Source organism: Pelobates fuscus, chromosome 2, assembly GCF_036172605.1.
Source record: "Pelobates fuscus isolate aPelFus1 chromosome 2, aPelFus1.pri, whole genome shotgun sequence".
NCBI lineage: Eukaryota > Metazoa > Chordata > Amphibia > Anura > Pelobatidae > Pelobates > Pelobates fuscus.
Window position 1 is genome coordinate 152,999,759 of NC_086318.1, and position 17,865 is coordinate 153,017,623.

Here is a 17,865-nt window from a genome sequence, read left to right on the forward strand (position 1 = left end):
GTCTCCACCATCCCTCACTTAACTGATCTATAGGCTGTCTCCCCCCCATCCCTCACTTACCTGATCTGTAGGTGGATCCCCCCATCTCTTACTTACCTGATCTGTAGGCGGCACACCCCCATCCCTCACTTACCTGGTCTAAAGGGTGCCACCCCATCTCTTACTTACCTGATCTATATTGTCTCTCCCCCCATGCCGTAAATATTACAATTAGGGCCCTCATCCACAGATAGGTTGTCTCTCCCCCCATCCCTCACTTACCTGATCTGTAGGCTGCCCCCATGCCTCACTTACCTGATCTATAGGCTGTCTCCCCCATCCATCCCTCACTTACCTGATCTATAGGCTGTCTCTCCCCCTTCCCCTCCATGCCTCACTTATCTAATCTATAGGCTGTCTCTCCCCCTCCCCTCATGCCTCACTTACCTGATCTATAGGCTGTCTCTTTCACCCCCATCCCTCACTTACCTGATCTATAGGATGTCTCTCCCACCCCCCATCCCTCACTTACCTGATCTGTAGGTGGTCTCTGCAGTCTGGGAGTTACTGGCTGCATGTGCTGCTCCCCCAGCGGATTCAGTCAGGAGAGCGAAGCAGGAATAAGATGTAGCTTTCTATCCCTGTCTCTCTCCAAACACAGTGCCGAGGCTGGTATTGCACTGTATTTTCAATCTCACATGAAAAAAAGCAGAACAAGCTGAAAAATCCGGGGTGGGGGGGGCAAGAGACGCCCCTTACCCCCCACCCCGTGGACGCCCATGGCTGGACATCCTCACGCTCTGCATGAGGACATGCAGCGTCAGTAATATCCCCAGTAATGCTTTCCTATGGAAAGGGCTTAATACACTTGCAACACTATGCATTAGCACCCCAATAGGGTGATGTCGTAGTAGGTTGAGCTCCGACCCGGGGCTAAGGTAGATCAGTGCTATAATTGTTTTTTTTAACCCATGCAGCGCTGGGGGAAAAGGAGTGGCGGCAGATAATGCTATGAACAATTTACTTTTCCTAGCTCTGTAGCACCTCTTTAAAAGCCAGGGGGGTGTAACCAGGTTAATTTATAAAAGTTCCAATTTCTAAAATTTGCATATTTTTTTTTTTAAATAGAAAGAAAGAGAACCCACTCTTCACACAAAGTATTTCAGCAAGCTAGAGTGTTTTAGTGGTTCGGAGTGTCCATCTAAGGGCCTTGTAACATTTAATACTGTATTTGTTAAGTGTATGCTGTGCCTTAATCTGTATTTTGTATATATTTGTTTTTTAGGGCATCACCACTACTGAGAAATGCATGTTGCGGGTGTGCCTCCACATTCCCTTTTTTTCATATACATTTAATATCTGAGTTAAAATTCAGTCATTTTCATGACATGCGCACAGTCGATTATTCGGCAGGTGCGCTGTTTACCCCAACCCCCAATAACTTACAGACACCGTATTTCTGTTGGAATATAAAAGTCCACAGCTTTATTTATTATTATAAACAAGGTAACAAATTGGGGTCATTGCCACATAATATAAATTTACCCCCATCCCCCACCGTACATAAATTACCCCCGGCAATGACCCCGACCAATAACAATAAATAACATTATAAATAACAAATAACACATAACACATGGCCTACCAAAGAGGCCCCATATCCATAACTTTTTTAACTGTAGGGGTGTACCGAGACCCCCCTACACCACCTGGTTCGGAGCCACCGATGAGCTCGAACCCACAAACCATTTAACACTCCGGTCTAATCCAGCCTAACCACTTGATACTCCTCCTACCTTCCAATTACCCAAGCCCTATCCCGCCGCTGTGACCAAACGGGAACTACAAAACAACAGGGAGGGTGGGAGGGACAATTACCAGGTAAGTGTCAGTTTAGTTAAAATGTCCCATACTCATAAAATGGCTGCTTAATATACTCCTATCATCCAACCCCCATTTACAAATAACCACGCCCCTTTAACTGGTTACTCCCCTGCCTACTCCTGGCTCTGTCAAGGCCCACTCCCCTGACTGCGCTGTTCCATGGGCTTCATTTTGGGAATACAGAACAAAGTATAGGATCTGAACATTTACAAAGTTTTGAATTTAAAGCATGTTCTAACTAAATCCAAGGAAACACATTTGATCATTAGAATTAATTTTCCTTTTGGCAAGTCAATTATAAAATTATAAAGAACCCTCAGTGATGTGAGATGTTGACCAGTTGGCCAGTGCTTGCTAGCCATTCGCCACAGTATAAAGCAAAAAGCAAACAAAATAAAAAGCAAATTGGGTCAATCCCACTATAGAGAAGTGTAATACCTCCCTTATGTCCTCGTCCACCATGCTGCAGGTGAGGGTGCATCTACAAAAATAGTGATCAGTTATCAGCAGCGCACGTGAGTTACAAATCTAGCGAGTGGCAAGATATTGCTGCCTTGTTGATAACAAGTCCTTATTTTGGAGCCAGAATTGCAAATCTGGACCTTGTCAAATACTGTGAACAATGTGTAGGTTTTCTAGTCCATATTGCCCAGTATAAAACAAGATTATTTTCCCCATTTGGTGTGGGGCATTTGGACTTTAGTGAATAACCCTGTATGACCACAACAGGGTCGGAATATTTTTCCAAATCTATTCTTTTGCTCTACATTTACCAATTCATTATTCAGACCTCTACAGCTCACCTAATGAATACGAGCACACGTTCAATGTTCCGCGTATCACATATTCAATGTTTAGACAAAATGAAAGCTTCCAGTTAGACATGGCTATTTTACCATATGAGTGCAGGCATGTAATATAGGATGGGAATGCCATGCTTGCAGTGTGTGATGTGAATACAGCTATGCAGTGTGTAATGTGAACACAGGCGTATAGCTGGTGATATGAATGCAGACATGTAGTAGCTAATGAAAATAAACAAAAATAAACCTGCATATTTTTTTACGCATGCCAAATCTGGTTAGAATTCGGCCAATCCAACCAAATCTGCACCAATCGGTCAGATGCATTCAATGACTGTTAAAATCAGTATTTTTTGCATACGAACCCTATGAGAAGTATAGGATTCCGAATATTCATAAGCAAGCGATTGATAATTTGAAGTACTAATTGCCTGCTGTCAGTGCTAGCGTTGGTGCAAGGGTTAATCATCTGGCAGCTAGCCAGCGCTTTCTAGCCAGTCAACACATTAAAGGACCACTCAAGTCACCCAGTCAGGTTGGTTGAATTCTGACCAGATTTGGCCTTTGTAAATATGAGCATTGCCATTGCGGTAGGAATTTGGTCATTTTCATTGTACCAGCAGGTACTCCAGGATTGCAGATATAAAGGAAAATTTCTTAAATATATCAAATATAATATAAATACAGCATAGCATTTAGCAGGAATGTACACATTCAGCATATACATGTAGAAATATTTTATTTCACCCTTAATGAATTTATATTACTAATTAATCTTTTTCTTTATTTCTTTCGATTATCAAAATCCCACAAGCTCTCTCTTGCCTAATACTTGTGCTTTGTATTCTTCTGTCATACAATTGCCCTGCACACAAGTCAAGACAGACACATTTGTCAAAGGGACACACCATGCACCAAAGCAACTTTTCCCCCTGAACCTTTTAATGAGGAACAGAGGATAAATACAAAAGATGTTCCTTTATACGTTAAACCAATATATCCTTGTATAAAGTAATTTTAAACAAAATATTTAAACTATAACCAATAAACACCAGTTACATTGCAAAATGTATGTGTCCCATCTTTCTCTCACACACTCTTTTATCCCTTTAAGCATTTCTTGTGTATCCAGAGCTGCCTCCCTTCCATTGTAGGTATAAACATAACTTTCAAGATCTCTGAAAATGTTGGGTAACGTGACTAGTAATCTTTTTAATACCAGTTTGTATTTAAAACGTTTTCTGAATTATTTTTTTTAAGAATATCTGCCAACATTGCAAATAATTAAATTGGCAATGCAAGGGTTAATTATTATGAATCACCGCCTAATGGGGGAGACACTATGTTCCCCTCTGTGAATATTATAATCAGAGCCCCCATCAACGGGTGGGATGTCCCTCAATGTTCTTTCATTAATATTATTAAAGAATAATAATCTGTGGATATTTAATTAAGGCCCCCATCCATATGTGAGGACTTGGGGGACACACTAGGTCTCCCCCCATAAATATTACAATTAGGGCCCCCATCCACAGATTGGGGCCATAGACGACATTAGGATGTCCCTCCTTGCTCTTTCATTAATATTATTAAAGAATAATAATCTGTGGATATTTAATTAAGGCCCCCATCCATATGTGAGGACTTGGGGGAGACACTAGGTCTCCCCCCATAAATATTACAATTAGGGCCCCCATCCACAGATTGGGGCCATAGACGACATTAGGATGTCCCTCCTTGCTCTTTCATTAATTAGCTTCTGATCCACTGGCTATGGGTGGGAAGGAAGAAAATGATCTGTTCATCCCCCATTATTTATTTTAAACGCCCTCACCCTGTGTTTTCCCATTAGCCTTTGTAGCAACTGGGCAGCAATTACTGCCCAGTCGCTAGTTTCAGACATTTAGTATCCACTGCATGAAAGATGGGGGCATGGGCATTTATAAAGCTTTCCTTATAGTAATACTTTTTTTAGTTTTAACTTTTTTAATGTCGTGGCTGGCTAGCAAGTGCTGGCCAGCCACCAGATAGTTACCCAGTGGGCAAAATGCTTGAAATGTTCAATTCACTTGCAAAAAGCAAGTGAACAAAAATTTGTGGATGTGCATCCTGCCGTACTCATTCTGTTCTGAATTTAAAGGGACACTGCACTGCCAAAATACGAAATAAATAAAAATCACTGTTTAGTAGATATACCCTAAATGAAAATTTGCATGCATGTAATTATCTAATTTTTTCGTTTGAGTTAGATCTAAAAACAGCTTGCAAAAATTGCAGATATCGTCTGCTGCCTTTGCAAGCCCCCCTCTTCTAACTCAGCATACACTTTCTGTGACTGTCCAATCACAGACTTCCCAATGCAGCTCAATGAGAAGTCTTTGCAAGGCAGGCACACTGGGCAATTCTTAAATTCAGTGCAAATAAGCTAACCAAACCAGGAGGTAACAGGACCTGTTGTCTGCTTGAAAAGCGAAGGGGGTGTTACTAGTATAATATATAAAAATTTCAATTTCTTTTGAAATCTGCACTTTTTGCAAAATGAAAAAAAGAGGGCACACTCTTCACACATGAGGCTTTTCAGCGAGCTTAAGTACTTTAGGGGTCCCTTTAAGTTAAATTGGTGCTTTGTGGATCTTCAGAATGCTAGGATTCAGATGCGAAAGCTCCAATTTTAATTCAGACACCAAATGCATCTGGGCATTTGCTGCAAAGGGGCCGACAGAATTCAACCTTATTTGGCTTTAGTAAATATGAGAATTGCCTTTGCGTTCAGCTTTAGATCATTTTGTCCATCCAGATAAAATTCAGTGTTGAGTGAATAATCCTGTATTCTTAGATGAAGATTTGAAGAGTTCAATGTTGTTGGTTGATGGATCAGTCTGTCAATTAGATGTGACCAGTTAACTTCCTGAAAATATGGATTCATTGTTCAAATTAACTTTCATAGCTACAAACATTTTAATTGGACAATGAGGTACACTTTTATTTCAGGGATGTGACTGAGGCTGTTCTCTTTTAGGTGACTTACTAATAACAATTCATACAACTATAATGTAATTTAGAATAATAACAACATATCTTATTTACACAGACTGATCTCTAAACACATTTTTTGCGGTTTAAAGTCACATTACTGTAAGTATTATTATGGTGGAGCTCTGCTATACACTCAACAATATGGAGCTCTTATAAAAGAGAGACAGAGGGATATGGGCTCAAAATAATGACAATCCCTTCTAAATAGGGACACTTACGTGGTATGAACTTTGGATTTGAAGGAAACTAACTAAATAACTGTATGGAGAGTAAGGGAAGTTTTTCTTTAAATTGTGAATAATGGAGTGTTTTTTTAGTGGTCAGATTGATTAAAGGAACACTGTATTGTTTCATATTGTAATACTTCAAAATTAATTGAATTATTCACCTTTTCTCCAGTACCAAGTCTCCCTAGGCGCTGCCGCGGCCTTCACCTTGATAGATAATAAATGGGTTAGCACCTACCTGTGTGTGCTTGGGGGTTGGTTATAAAGTTTAATTCCAGAGGTGATCTGTGCATGTATGTCTAGCAGAGTGTGTGACATTGTGTCTATGTGTATGGCAGTATGTATCTGTATGTATTCTATAAGCAGTGGCGTATATACCGGGGACGCAGGGGTCGTGGTTGCGACCGGGACTGCGACCCAGTATGCTCGCCAGTGTGGCCAGCCTCTTCTTCTGGGGGGCCCAGGAGAGGGCCACCTCAGGGCCCCCCGAGGCTGGCCCTGGTGTCACCGGGCGACCGGTCCTGCGGGCACGCGAGGGAACACTCTTCCCTGAGCGCTCTCTGCCCAGCTCCATCACACACCGCACTGATGCCGGAGCAAGAATATGACGTCATATTCCGGCTCCGGCATCAGAAAGCAGTGCCAGACAGACAGACAGACAGACAGACAGCCCGCCGACCGGCCGCCCAGCAGCACCACTGGACCCCAGGGAATCCCCTCAGCTCTCCCAAAGGTAAGGAGGCTGGGGGATTACATTTTAAAGAAACGTGTGTGTGTGTGTGTGTGTGTGTGTGTGTGTTAGTGTTAGAGTGTATGTGTGTTAGTTTTTGTGTCAGTGTGTGTCACTGTGTGTGTGTCTGCTAGTGAGTGTCAGTGTGTGTGTTAGTTTGTGTGTCAGTGAGTGTGTGTGTGTGTCAGTGAGTGTGTTACTGTGTGTGTCTGTTACTGAGTGTGTTAGTTTGTGTGTGTCTGTTAGTAAGTCTGTTTGATGTCTGTTAGTGAGTGTGTGTTTGTCAGTGAGAGTGTATGTTTGGTAAGTGAGTGTGTATGTGTGTCTGTCTGTCAGTGAGTGTGTATGTATGTATGTCGCCGAGTGTTTCTTTGTCAGCAAAATGTGTGTGTCTGTTAGCTAGTGTGTATGCGTCTCTTCGTGATAGTGTGTGTGTTTAAAACCCCTTCAGCACTTACCTTTCTCCAGCGCCGGACTCTGGAGCGAATCAATTTTCGCACCGGGGCCCCATGGGTCGTGTGTACGCCACTGTCTATAAGCGTGTATAGATATAGCTGTTTATAGAAACATAGAACCATAGAATGTGACGGCAGATAAGAACCATTCGGTCCATCTAAACTGCCCAATTTTCTAAATATTTTCATTAGTCCCTGGCCTTATCTTATAGTTAGGATAGCCTTATGCCTATCCAACGCATGCTTAAACTCACAGTGAGAATCACGCAAGCGCCTCTAGCGGCTGTCAATGAGACAGCCACTAGAGGCTTTGAGGGCTGGATTAACCCATTTATAAACATAGCAGTTTCTCTGAAACTGCTATGTTTATAAAAAGAAATGGGTTAACCCTAGCTGGACCTGGCACCCAGACCACTTCATTAACCTGAAGTGGTCTGGGTGCCTAGAGTGGTCCTTTAATGAAGTCCTAAATAACTGAGCCCTCAGTGCCTCAGTTATACAATTAAAGATATGTTGTAATTTATTCTTGCCAAAACTCAAAACTTTCAAACTATATTTATTTCATTAATTTGCCATAAAAATACATTAATTAAAATAAATATTAAAAAATTAGTTATTGCTAATGATATCTCGCCATCTAGTGGTCAATGCCATATTTGCAGGGTATTAAACATACAACAAGTGGCAAATAGTAACCTATAGAATACATTTCTCATAACCATATTTATTTCTTTTGTATGATGGCATATACTCCATGTTTGAGGGATGTAGGGAGTTCATGGGAATGGCAGGCAGGAACCTGTTAGGGGGTTGCTAGATGAGACATGAAGCCACCAACTCCACGACTGAATTCAGAAAATGATTTAACAACCAGTGATCATGTAGCAAAGCAATTCTGAGTGACAGAGAGTTTCTTACACACTTCTATATACATTTCTCCACTAATACTGATTTTTCTCTCTGTCCTTAGCTAATATAATTTGAATAATTAATTATGATTTATATCCGCATTTATGTAGCATTTCTCAGAAATATCACTTTATTGTTAAACCGCATATCATTGTTGCTATAGCTTGACATTCCTTGAGATAATAATTCCTTTAAATATCATTCCCTTTAGAAATTTTAGGATAGAGACAGTGTCAGGACTATTCTGTGATAGATCCAGTTAACAAAACATCCACATGTTCATACAACCACTCCCTGCACCTGTACTTTTTATCCCTTCCTGTCCTACATGGAGTTACCAGGATTCTCATACCAGCCCTTGAAAAATAAAGTATGAAGTAGAAGAAGAAAAAAAAAAGTGCGTAATGCAGAGCAATTAGCTGAACAAAACAATATATGCCATGTCTAGAGATGTCGCGAACGGAAAATGTTATGTTCGCGACATCTCTAGACATGGCATATATTGTTTTGTTCAGCTAATGGGCGAATTCAGCGAATGGGCGAACCCCCATAGACTTCAATAGGCAGGCGAATTTTAAAACCCACAGGGACTCTTTCTGGCCACAATAGTGATGGAAAAGTTGTTTCAAGGGGACTAACACCTGGACTGTGGCATGCCGGAGGGGGATCCATGGCAAAACTCCCATGGAAAATTACATTGTTGATGCAGAGTCTGGTTTTAATCCATAAAGGGCATACATCACCTAACATTCCTAAATTGTTTGGAATAACGTGCTTTAAAACATCAGGTATGATGTTGTATCGATCAGGTAGTGTAAGGGTTACGCCCACTTCACAGTGACAGACCAAACTCCCCGTTTAACGCACCTCAAACAACCGCAAACAGTCCATTTGCACAACTGCAAACTCCCCATTTGCACAAGGTTGGATACCAAGCTAGCCATGTCCCATTCCTTGTCCTCACTGATGTCATTGAAGGTCTCTTCCTCCACCCAGCCACGTACAACACCAAGGGTCCCCGAAAGGTGACAACAAGCCCCCTGGGATGACTGCTGTGTTTGGTCTTCCACCTCCTCAAAGCCACCTTCCTCCTCTGACTCCTCTTCCTCACAATCCTCTTCCAACGTTACCGCAGGTCCAGCAAGCGATGCTGATAAGGCTGTTTCTGGTGGTGATGGTGACCACAACTCTTCCTCTTCACGCTCATCTACAGCCTGATCCAGCACTCTTCGCAGGGCACGCTCCAGGAAGAAACCAAATGGTATGATGTCGCTGATGGTGCCTTCGGTGCGACTGACTAGGTTTGTCACCTCCTCAAAAGGACGCATGAGCCTACAGGCATTGCGCATGAGCGTCCAGTAACGTGGAAATAAAATTCCCAGCTCCGCAGAGACTGTCCTAGCACCCCGGTCATACAAATAGTCATTAATGGCTTTTTCTTGTTGGAGCAGGCGGTCGAACATTAGGAGTGTTGAATTCCAACGTGTCGGGCTGTCGCAAATCAAGCGCCTCACTGGCATGTTGTTTCGCCGCTGGATATCTGAAAAGTGCGCCATGGCCGTGTAGGAATGCCTGAAATGGCCACACACCTTCCTGGCCTGCTTCAGGACGTCCTGTAAGCCTGGGTACTTATGCACAAAGCGTTGTACGATCATGTTACACACATGTGCCATGCACGGCACATGTGTCAACTTGCCCAAATTCAATGCCGCCAACAAATTTCTTCCGTTGTCACAAACCACTTTGCCGATCTCCAGTTGGTGCGGAGTCAGCCACTGATCCACCTGTGCGTTCAGGGCGGACAGGAGTGCTGGTCCGGTGTGACTCTCTGCTTTCAGGCAAGTCAACCCCAAGACGGCGTGACACTGCCGTATACGGGATGTGGAATAGATGTGAGAGCTGGGATGGTGCCGTTGATGTGGAGCAAGATGCAGCAGCAGAAGAGGACTCAGCCGAGGAGGTTATGGAAGAGGATGGAATAGGAGGAGTAGAGGAGGTGGCAGCAGGCCTGCCTGCAAGTCGTGGCGGTGTCACCAACTCCTCTGCAGAGCCATGCTTGGCAGCCGTCAGCGGGTTTACCCAATGCGAAGTGTAGGTGAAATACCTGCCCTGACCATGCTTTGCAGACCAGGTATCAGTGGTCAGATGGACCCTTGCCCCAACACTGTGTGCCAGACATGCCATTACTTCCTTTTGCACAATCGAGTACAGGTTGGGGATTGCCTTTTGTGCAAAGAAATTTCGGCCGGGTACCTTCCACTGCGGTGTCCCAATAGCTACACATTTTTGGAACGCCCCAGACTCCACCAGCTTGTATGGTAAAAGCTGGCGGGCTAAGAGTTCAGACAAGCCAGCTGTCAGATGCCGGGCAAGGGGCTGACTTTGCTTCTTACGCTCAAACATGTCCTTGACAGACACCTGACTGTGGGCAGACGAGCAGGAACTGCTCAAGGCGAGAGACGGAGTGGCGGATGGTTGAGGGGGGCAAGGAGGACAGCAGTGGTTGACGTGGCTGAAGATGCTGGACCAGGAGGAGGATGGCGGCTTTGAGTTGGTGTGCTGCTTGTACTCATGTGTTGATCCCATAGGTGTTTGTGATGTGCCATCATGTGCCTTCGCAAAGCAGTTGTACCTAGGTGGGTGTTGGACTTCCCACGACTCAGTTTCTTTCGGCACAGGTTGCAAATGGCATCGCTGTTGTCAGAGGCAGACACACAAAAAAAAAATGCCACACTGCTGAGCTCTGCAATGACGGCATTCTGGTGGTGGCAACAGCATGCGTTGATTGGCGTGCTGTCTGGCTGACCCCGGGTGCCGATGCATGCTGTCTGACTGTGCCACTAGCTCCATGCGATGACCTGCTTCCAACTCGTCTCCTCCTCCTCTCTGTCTCCCCATCTGAACTTTCCCCCTGTTCTTCTTCTCTTCTAGCGGGCACCCATGTGACATCCACGGACGCATCGTCATCATCAACCGCTTCACTTGTATCTGACAACTCAGCAAAGGAAGCAGCAGCGGGTACAACATCATCATCATCACACCGTACGTCCATGTGTGTAATGCTGCCTGACTGAGACATATCCCCGTTATCTACATCCTCTGGCAATAATGGTTGCGCATCACTCATTTCTTCCAACTGATGTGTAAATAACTCCTCTGTTTAACGAAAATATACCCCAAGACGCAGGATTCAACTAAACAGAAGACAACACAGAGGGGAGATACGTCTACTGGACCTTAGAGTGGCCGGACTCGACGTATATAGGAGAAGTACAGAGTCAGGAGCGATCCGAAGACAAGGGCACAAAGAGACAGCGTAAACTAGGACCAGCCGGGGTCTGGTACACAGTAAACAGCAAGCCGGCAAACAGAACAGATAAGGATAAAGAGACAACGTAGTCAGAAAACAAAGCCAAGGTCAAGTACGAAGGAACACAACTGAATACAACAAGCGCTAAAGGGAACTGAAACAGAAACCACGATAGGGCAAGGAACTAAGGGAAAAAGGTTAGTATATATATCTTAACATCTATTTTGATTGGTCCCTGTCACATCCAGTGGTGTATCCTGGTTTTGTGCTGCCCTAGGCAGGACAAAACTCAGGCGCCCCCCCAACCCCCCGCGCCACCCCCACCCAACCTTTCCCCCCGCCCCGCATTCTAAATACACACACACACACAGTCGCTAACAGAAACACACACACACTAACAGACACACTCACACTCACTAACAGACAAACACACTCACTAACAGACACACACTCACTCACTAGCAGACACACACACTCACAGGCAAACACACACTAACAGACACACACAGTCACACACTAACAGACACACACACACTAACAGACACAGACACACACACACTAACAGACACAGACACACACACTAACAGACACACACACACACTAACAGACACACACACTGACACACACACTAACAGACACAGACACACACACTAACAGACACACACACTGACACACACTAACAGACACACACACTAACAGACACACACACACACTAACAGACACACACACACACTAACAGACACAAACACACACTCACTAACAGACACACACACACACACATTAACAGACACAAACACTAACAGACACACACACTGACACACACACACTAACAGACACACACACACACACACACACACACACTAACAGACACAAACACTGACACACACACACACTAACAGACACAGACACACACTAACAGACACACACACTAACAGACACAGACACACACTAACAGACACAGACACACACTCACCCACCAACATTAACACATTTTTTTAAAATTTATTTTTAACACATTTTTTTTAATTTTTTTTAACACATTTTTTTTATTTATTTTTAACACATTTTTTTAAATTTTTTTTAACACTTTTTTTTACATTTATTTGTAACACATTTTTTTAAAATGTATTTTTAACACATTTTTTTTATTTAACACCCCCCCCCCCCAGCCTCCTTACCTTTGGGAATGCTGGGGAGGGGGGTGTCTCTTCCTCCCTGGTGGTCCAGTGGCTGCTGGGCGATCGGGCGGCACTGCCTGGCGGGAGGGCGGGCGGCCGGCGAGGGAGCACTTCCCCTGAGCTGTCTGCTCAGCTCCCTCGCGCGCCTCAGAGTGAGGCTGGGAGCCGGAATATGACGTCATATTCCGGCTCCGCCTCCCAGCCTCACTCTGCGGCTGGCGAGGGAGCTGAGCAGACAGCTCAGGGGAAGTGCTCCCTCGCCGGCCGGCCACCCGCCCGCCCGCCCGCCCGCCCGCCAGGCAGTGCCGCCCGATCGCCCAGCAGCCCGCCGGCATGTCTGTTAGCCGCAAGGCTAACAAGACATTTGCCTTGGGCATTTGGGGGCGGCTTTTTTTGCCGCCCCCTGGAAAATGCCGCCCAAGGCAAATGCCTTGTTTGCCTCGCGGCTAATACGCCCCTGTTCACATCCACGCCCCCGAAAGGTAAGTGTATGGGGAGTGTGGCATGACAGGGACCAATGGGAGGCCTTTGCCAATTTAGGCTCCCACTTTCCCTTTAAGAGCGCGCCCGAGACCCGCGGCGCGCTCTTAGAGTCAGACGGGACACATGACCGCTTCTCGCGGTCACTGCCCGCCTTCCTGTTGCAGCTGTTGGATGAGCCCCGCGTGGCTTGAACAGAGGACCCCGGCCGGCCCCTGGAAAGGGTAAGTATTGCTACACTCTGACAGATCAAGTGAAGCGGCTGTGGTGCTAGTGTTGGTGGTGGCGGCAGGTGGGCGAGTGGTAACTTGAGAGGTGCCCGAAGCTAAGCTGGAGGAGGATGGTGCGTCAAGGTTCCGAGCGGAAGCTGTAGAAGATTGGATGTCCTGTGTTAGCCAGTCAACTATGTCCTTTTCGAGTTCAGGGTACGTGGCCTCTGAACACTGGGCATTATTCTAGGGCCAAAGGGAATCACAGCACCACAACCACGACGGCCCCTGCGGGGTGGCCTGCCTCTGCCTGTCATTTTTTTGTCGATTAGTGGTACTATGCGTGCAAGCTACTGTGACAACAGATATGAGTGGCACTTTGCACTGGCAGAAGTTGGCAGAGTAGACGCTGTAGGCCTGACACACACGCTTGCAGACAACTAACTGCTATTCAATCTATTACAGTCAAATTTTTTTTTTTAAATGTACACTACTGTTACACCAGATATGAGTTGCACTGGTGTGACACTGTGCCCTGGCAGGCCCTGAAACGCACACGTGTGAAGGAAACTGACTGCTATTATTTCACAGTCAAATTTCTATTTTTTTTTTTATGTACACTACTGTTACACCAGATATGAGTTGCACTGGTGTGACACTGTGCCCTGGCAGGCCCTGAAACGCACACGTGTGAAGAAAACTGACTGCTATTATATTACAGTGCCAAAAGTTTTTTTTTTTTTTAAATGCAAGCTATTGTGACACCAGATATGAGTGGTGGCACTGGGCAAGTGGGCACAGTATACGCTGTGAGCCTGACACACACGCTGGCAGGCAGGCAAAAAAAGGCAAAAAAGGCAAAAAAAAAAAGCAGACTGATGTTCTAGCCCTAAAAAGGGCTTTTTGGGGTGCTGTCCTTACAGCAGAGATCAGATGAGTCCTTCAGGACTGTAGTGGACACTGAATACACTAGCCTAGCTATCGATTTCCCTATTAAATCAGCAGCAGCTACACTGTCCCTCCTCTCACTAAGAATGCAGCTTCCGGGGGGCGGGGCCTAGCTGTCATGGAGGAAAGATGCACTTCGTGTGAGCTCCCTCAATATCTCACTTTAAGCAGCTATCAACAAGCGAATTTCACCCCAGAAGGGGATGACCCAGCAATGTTGCTCCTACCTGACCGACCCGACATGCTTAATAGTGGTCAGCAACTCGACAGAGACTTACTTACCTCCGCATGGCAAGTGTGGCCTGGTGCTCTCCGGGCGGGAGAGGCGGACGATCTCCCATTCCTGGGATGCCTGGGATTATCCCGGTCCACCCCTGAGAGGCTGTCTGGAGCTAATGGACGCACAGTGCACAGCCGCCCAGGCTGACATACTCATCTGCGACTCTCCCAATATGGCGGCAGCCGCGTGTCCTCTTGGTACCAGCAAAGCATGACAGGATATTGAGTCTAAGCTGGACAGACTCTTTAATCAATTTTGGAAGCAAATAACAAGCAGGAAGCCCCAACAAGCTCCACCACAGCCCCAACAAGCTCCACCACAGCTAAGCGAAGCAGTCCCCATTAAAATCCACCAACGCAAAAGGCGTCGAAGACGGGACCACAGGCACAAACAGAAATGCAGAGCCTGCCCCACGTCAAGCACTCGCCTCCACCTTAAGCCACCACACGGACGTGAAGCACCACCGGGACAGATCCGACCACCCGACAAAACAAGCTTCCACCACCTCAAGCCGCTAACCCGGCACTCAGCCAGAGACTTGCCTTTGTTGTTCCAGGTATCAGGGACTCACAGGGTCTGCACCTGGCGGCCAGAAGGGATCGGATGAGCACATGCAGTAAACAGCAGCCTGCCAAGCATGTCCCACTATAGCCGATCCTCCACACCATGCCTTTGATCACATGAACTGCTCTCTGCACATTAACTAATCGTAAAGTAGCAAGCGTTTAAACATGTCATTATTTCACCTCCTACAGAGTTTATTGTCGTAGTTCCTTACATGCCTTTACCTTAACCGTTCATGTATTATGTTATTCACTAGTCTCATCTCATGGGGCGGCTCACACTTGATTTATAACTAGTGGTGGAGCTGCTGATATAAATACACAGTTGATAACGTGCAAGCTTCACCTTAAACATGACAGCCATCTTTCACAACAATGTACTGCTATATACTCATACCCTCAGTGCAACTAGCCATGATATACACACGTTCAGCCTAGCATGCTCAAATATAACACACTTCTGTCTAAAAAAAAAAAAAAAGAATGCAGCTTCCGAATGAATCTAAAATGGATGCTGTCCAGGAGGTGGGAGGGTCTGGGAGGGAGGGTCTGCTGCTGATTGGCTGGAATGTGTCTGCTGACTGTGAGGTACAGGGTCAAAGTTTACTCAATGATGACGAATAGGGGGTGGACCAAACATATGCTCGCCCGCCGTAGCGAACGCGAACAAGCTATGTTCGCCAGGAACTATTCGCCAGCGAACTATTCGGGACATCTCTAGCCATGTCCTAATATTTTACATCTCTCTCTCTCTCTCTCTCTCTCTCTCTCTCTCTCTCTCTCTCTCTATATATATATATATATATATATAAAATCTATAACAGGTAATTGGCATCCATATATATGTAAAGGCTTGGCCTGGAGTTGTGGGAGGAGCATGTGGGATCTATTTAAGGGACTCTCCCCTTACCTGCCCTACCGTAATAGGCCTGACGATATGCATGTGAGTTCCAGCGTTACAGCCAGGGTCACTTCTAGATCACAGCTGTGGCAAGTAGCACAGCACAGATACCCGCTCTTCCCCGGCTACAAGTGAGATCCTCAGCCAACAGGTCCAATATCCGACGGGGTCAAGCGTCCCCTTTACCGTAAGCATACTCGTGGCCCCACGTTCCTGGGTACCGGCTTCTAACCGTAAGTCATGCTACCGTACCGTTCCCCCAGCTCGTTATTTACATCCAGGGTCAGGTACACACGTTATGCCTACCTGGTTCCCCCTGCCTGGCTGCGGGTAGCTCACTACGGAAATCACCACGTAGAAGCTGGTAAAGGGAATTTCACACGTGCCAGGCTCAGCATTGCGGTTAGGCAAACATGTCTCACGTTGGGGGGGGGGGGGGGGGGGGGGGGGGGAGGGGGGAAGGGAGTTTATAAAAGTTAGATGATAAGTTCAGTATTAGAGAAAGAATTTTGGGCGCTTGAATTTTGGGCGCATGATGGGTTCTGCCTTTGTACTAACTTATTCTGTCACCAATTAAAAGAGGTTAAACTCTGCACCCTGGATCACCCTGTACATTTGTTACTAGAGATACAGCCAGGCTAGCAGTTCCTTACCTATACAATATGCTCCCTGAACAAACTGGCAACTCTTCAGGGCCAAATTACACTTCCAGCTGTCCCTCTGTTCACGTCACAGGCTTTCTTCATAACCTCTACACGGACAGTTTCAGTTACAGTTACAGTTATCGCCATCTGGTGGCTTTGGATTGAAGGACTTAAGTTGTGATTACTATGCCAGCAGGTAATTTTGCAATGTGCTGCAGGGGTATTAGAATGCAGGCTTTACGTTCACATATGCATTTGCTGCACATTCTACACTGGAATATTTACGAATCATGGTTAATCATATTGTTGCATTTAAGGCAGCATTTGCCCTTCAGACCTCAAAAGTCCTGTTCCAGTAAGTAGGTGGGGATTTTAGGGGATTAATTATGTAGGAGTACCTTGGCTTGTAAACATTCTTAAACATATACTCATGTTTGGTATAGGCCTCTTCTCCCCCCCTTCCTTAGTGTGAGTCACAGAGTCTGTCAAGTTACGACCAAATTTCTGACTTAAACACACACGCAAGTGGGTTTCAGGTTCGTTTTACCTAGTTTCCCCACAGAGTCCCCCCCCCCCCTCCTCGATTTTAGGTTAACTGGCTGGATAGGGTCAGGAGGGCCACTAGTAGTAGCATTTCTGGCTTCTTTGCCTCATAGTACAGTGGTCCCACGAGGCCAACACCCATCCTCCACGCTTGACGTAAATTCGCCCCTCGGGACAAATCATAGATAGCCGCCTCGCACGGTTACATAGAGAGGGCCTCCCCTGTCACGCCCGTAATGTCTTCTGCTTTAAACAATCACTGAGAGGCCAACACCCCGCCACAAGTTCGGTGGCCACGAGTCCCCTCGTGCCAACGCATAGATAGAGCCTCTCAAGCTGCTTGGCAACTAGCAGGGCCTCACCTGTCACCAACCTAGATAATTGTTTTGCCACTTGGCACTAGTTAGCCAGCCAGAAAAATTACCAGTTTTCTTATATATATTGTTATTTCTTCCAGTATGTCTCTGATTCCTCAAGAAGCGGACAATTTATCTCTCCCCAGTACTCCCGTCAGGTCCATTTCACCTACTCGTAAAGGCGATAACAGTAGCCCGGCATCTATCAGGTCATGGACCATCCCCCGCATCACAGCGGTGCTTCGCAGACGCAATATCCCTTTCCCAGCTACGGTAAGGAAAGTGGAACTATTTAGGCTCATGCATACCAATACTGAAAATGCAGGGGCAGGAGAAGGAACGAGTGGTTCAGGCAACTCGGATATCCACGCCATGATGGCCTCACTCTTAGCATTCATGGGTTGCATAGAATTTAGGTGCGTAGCCTGCC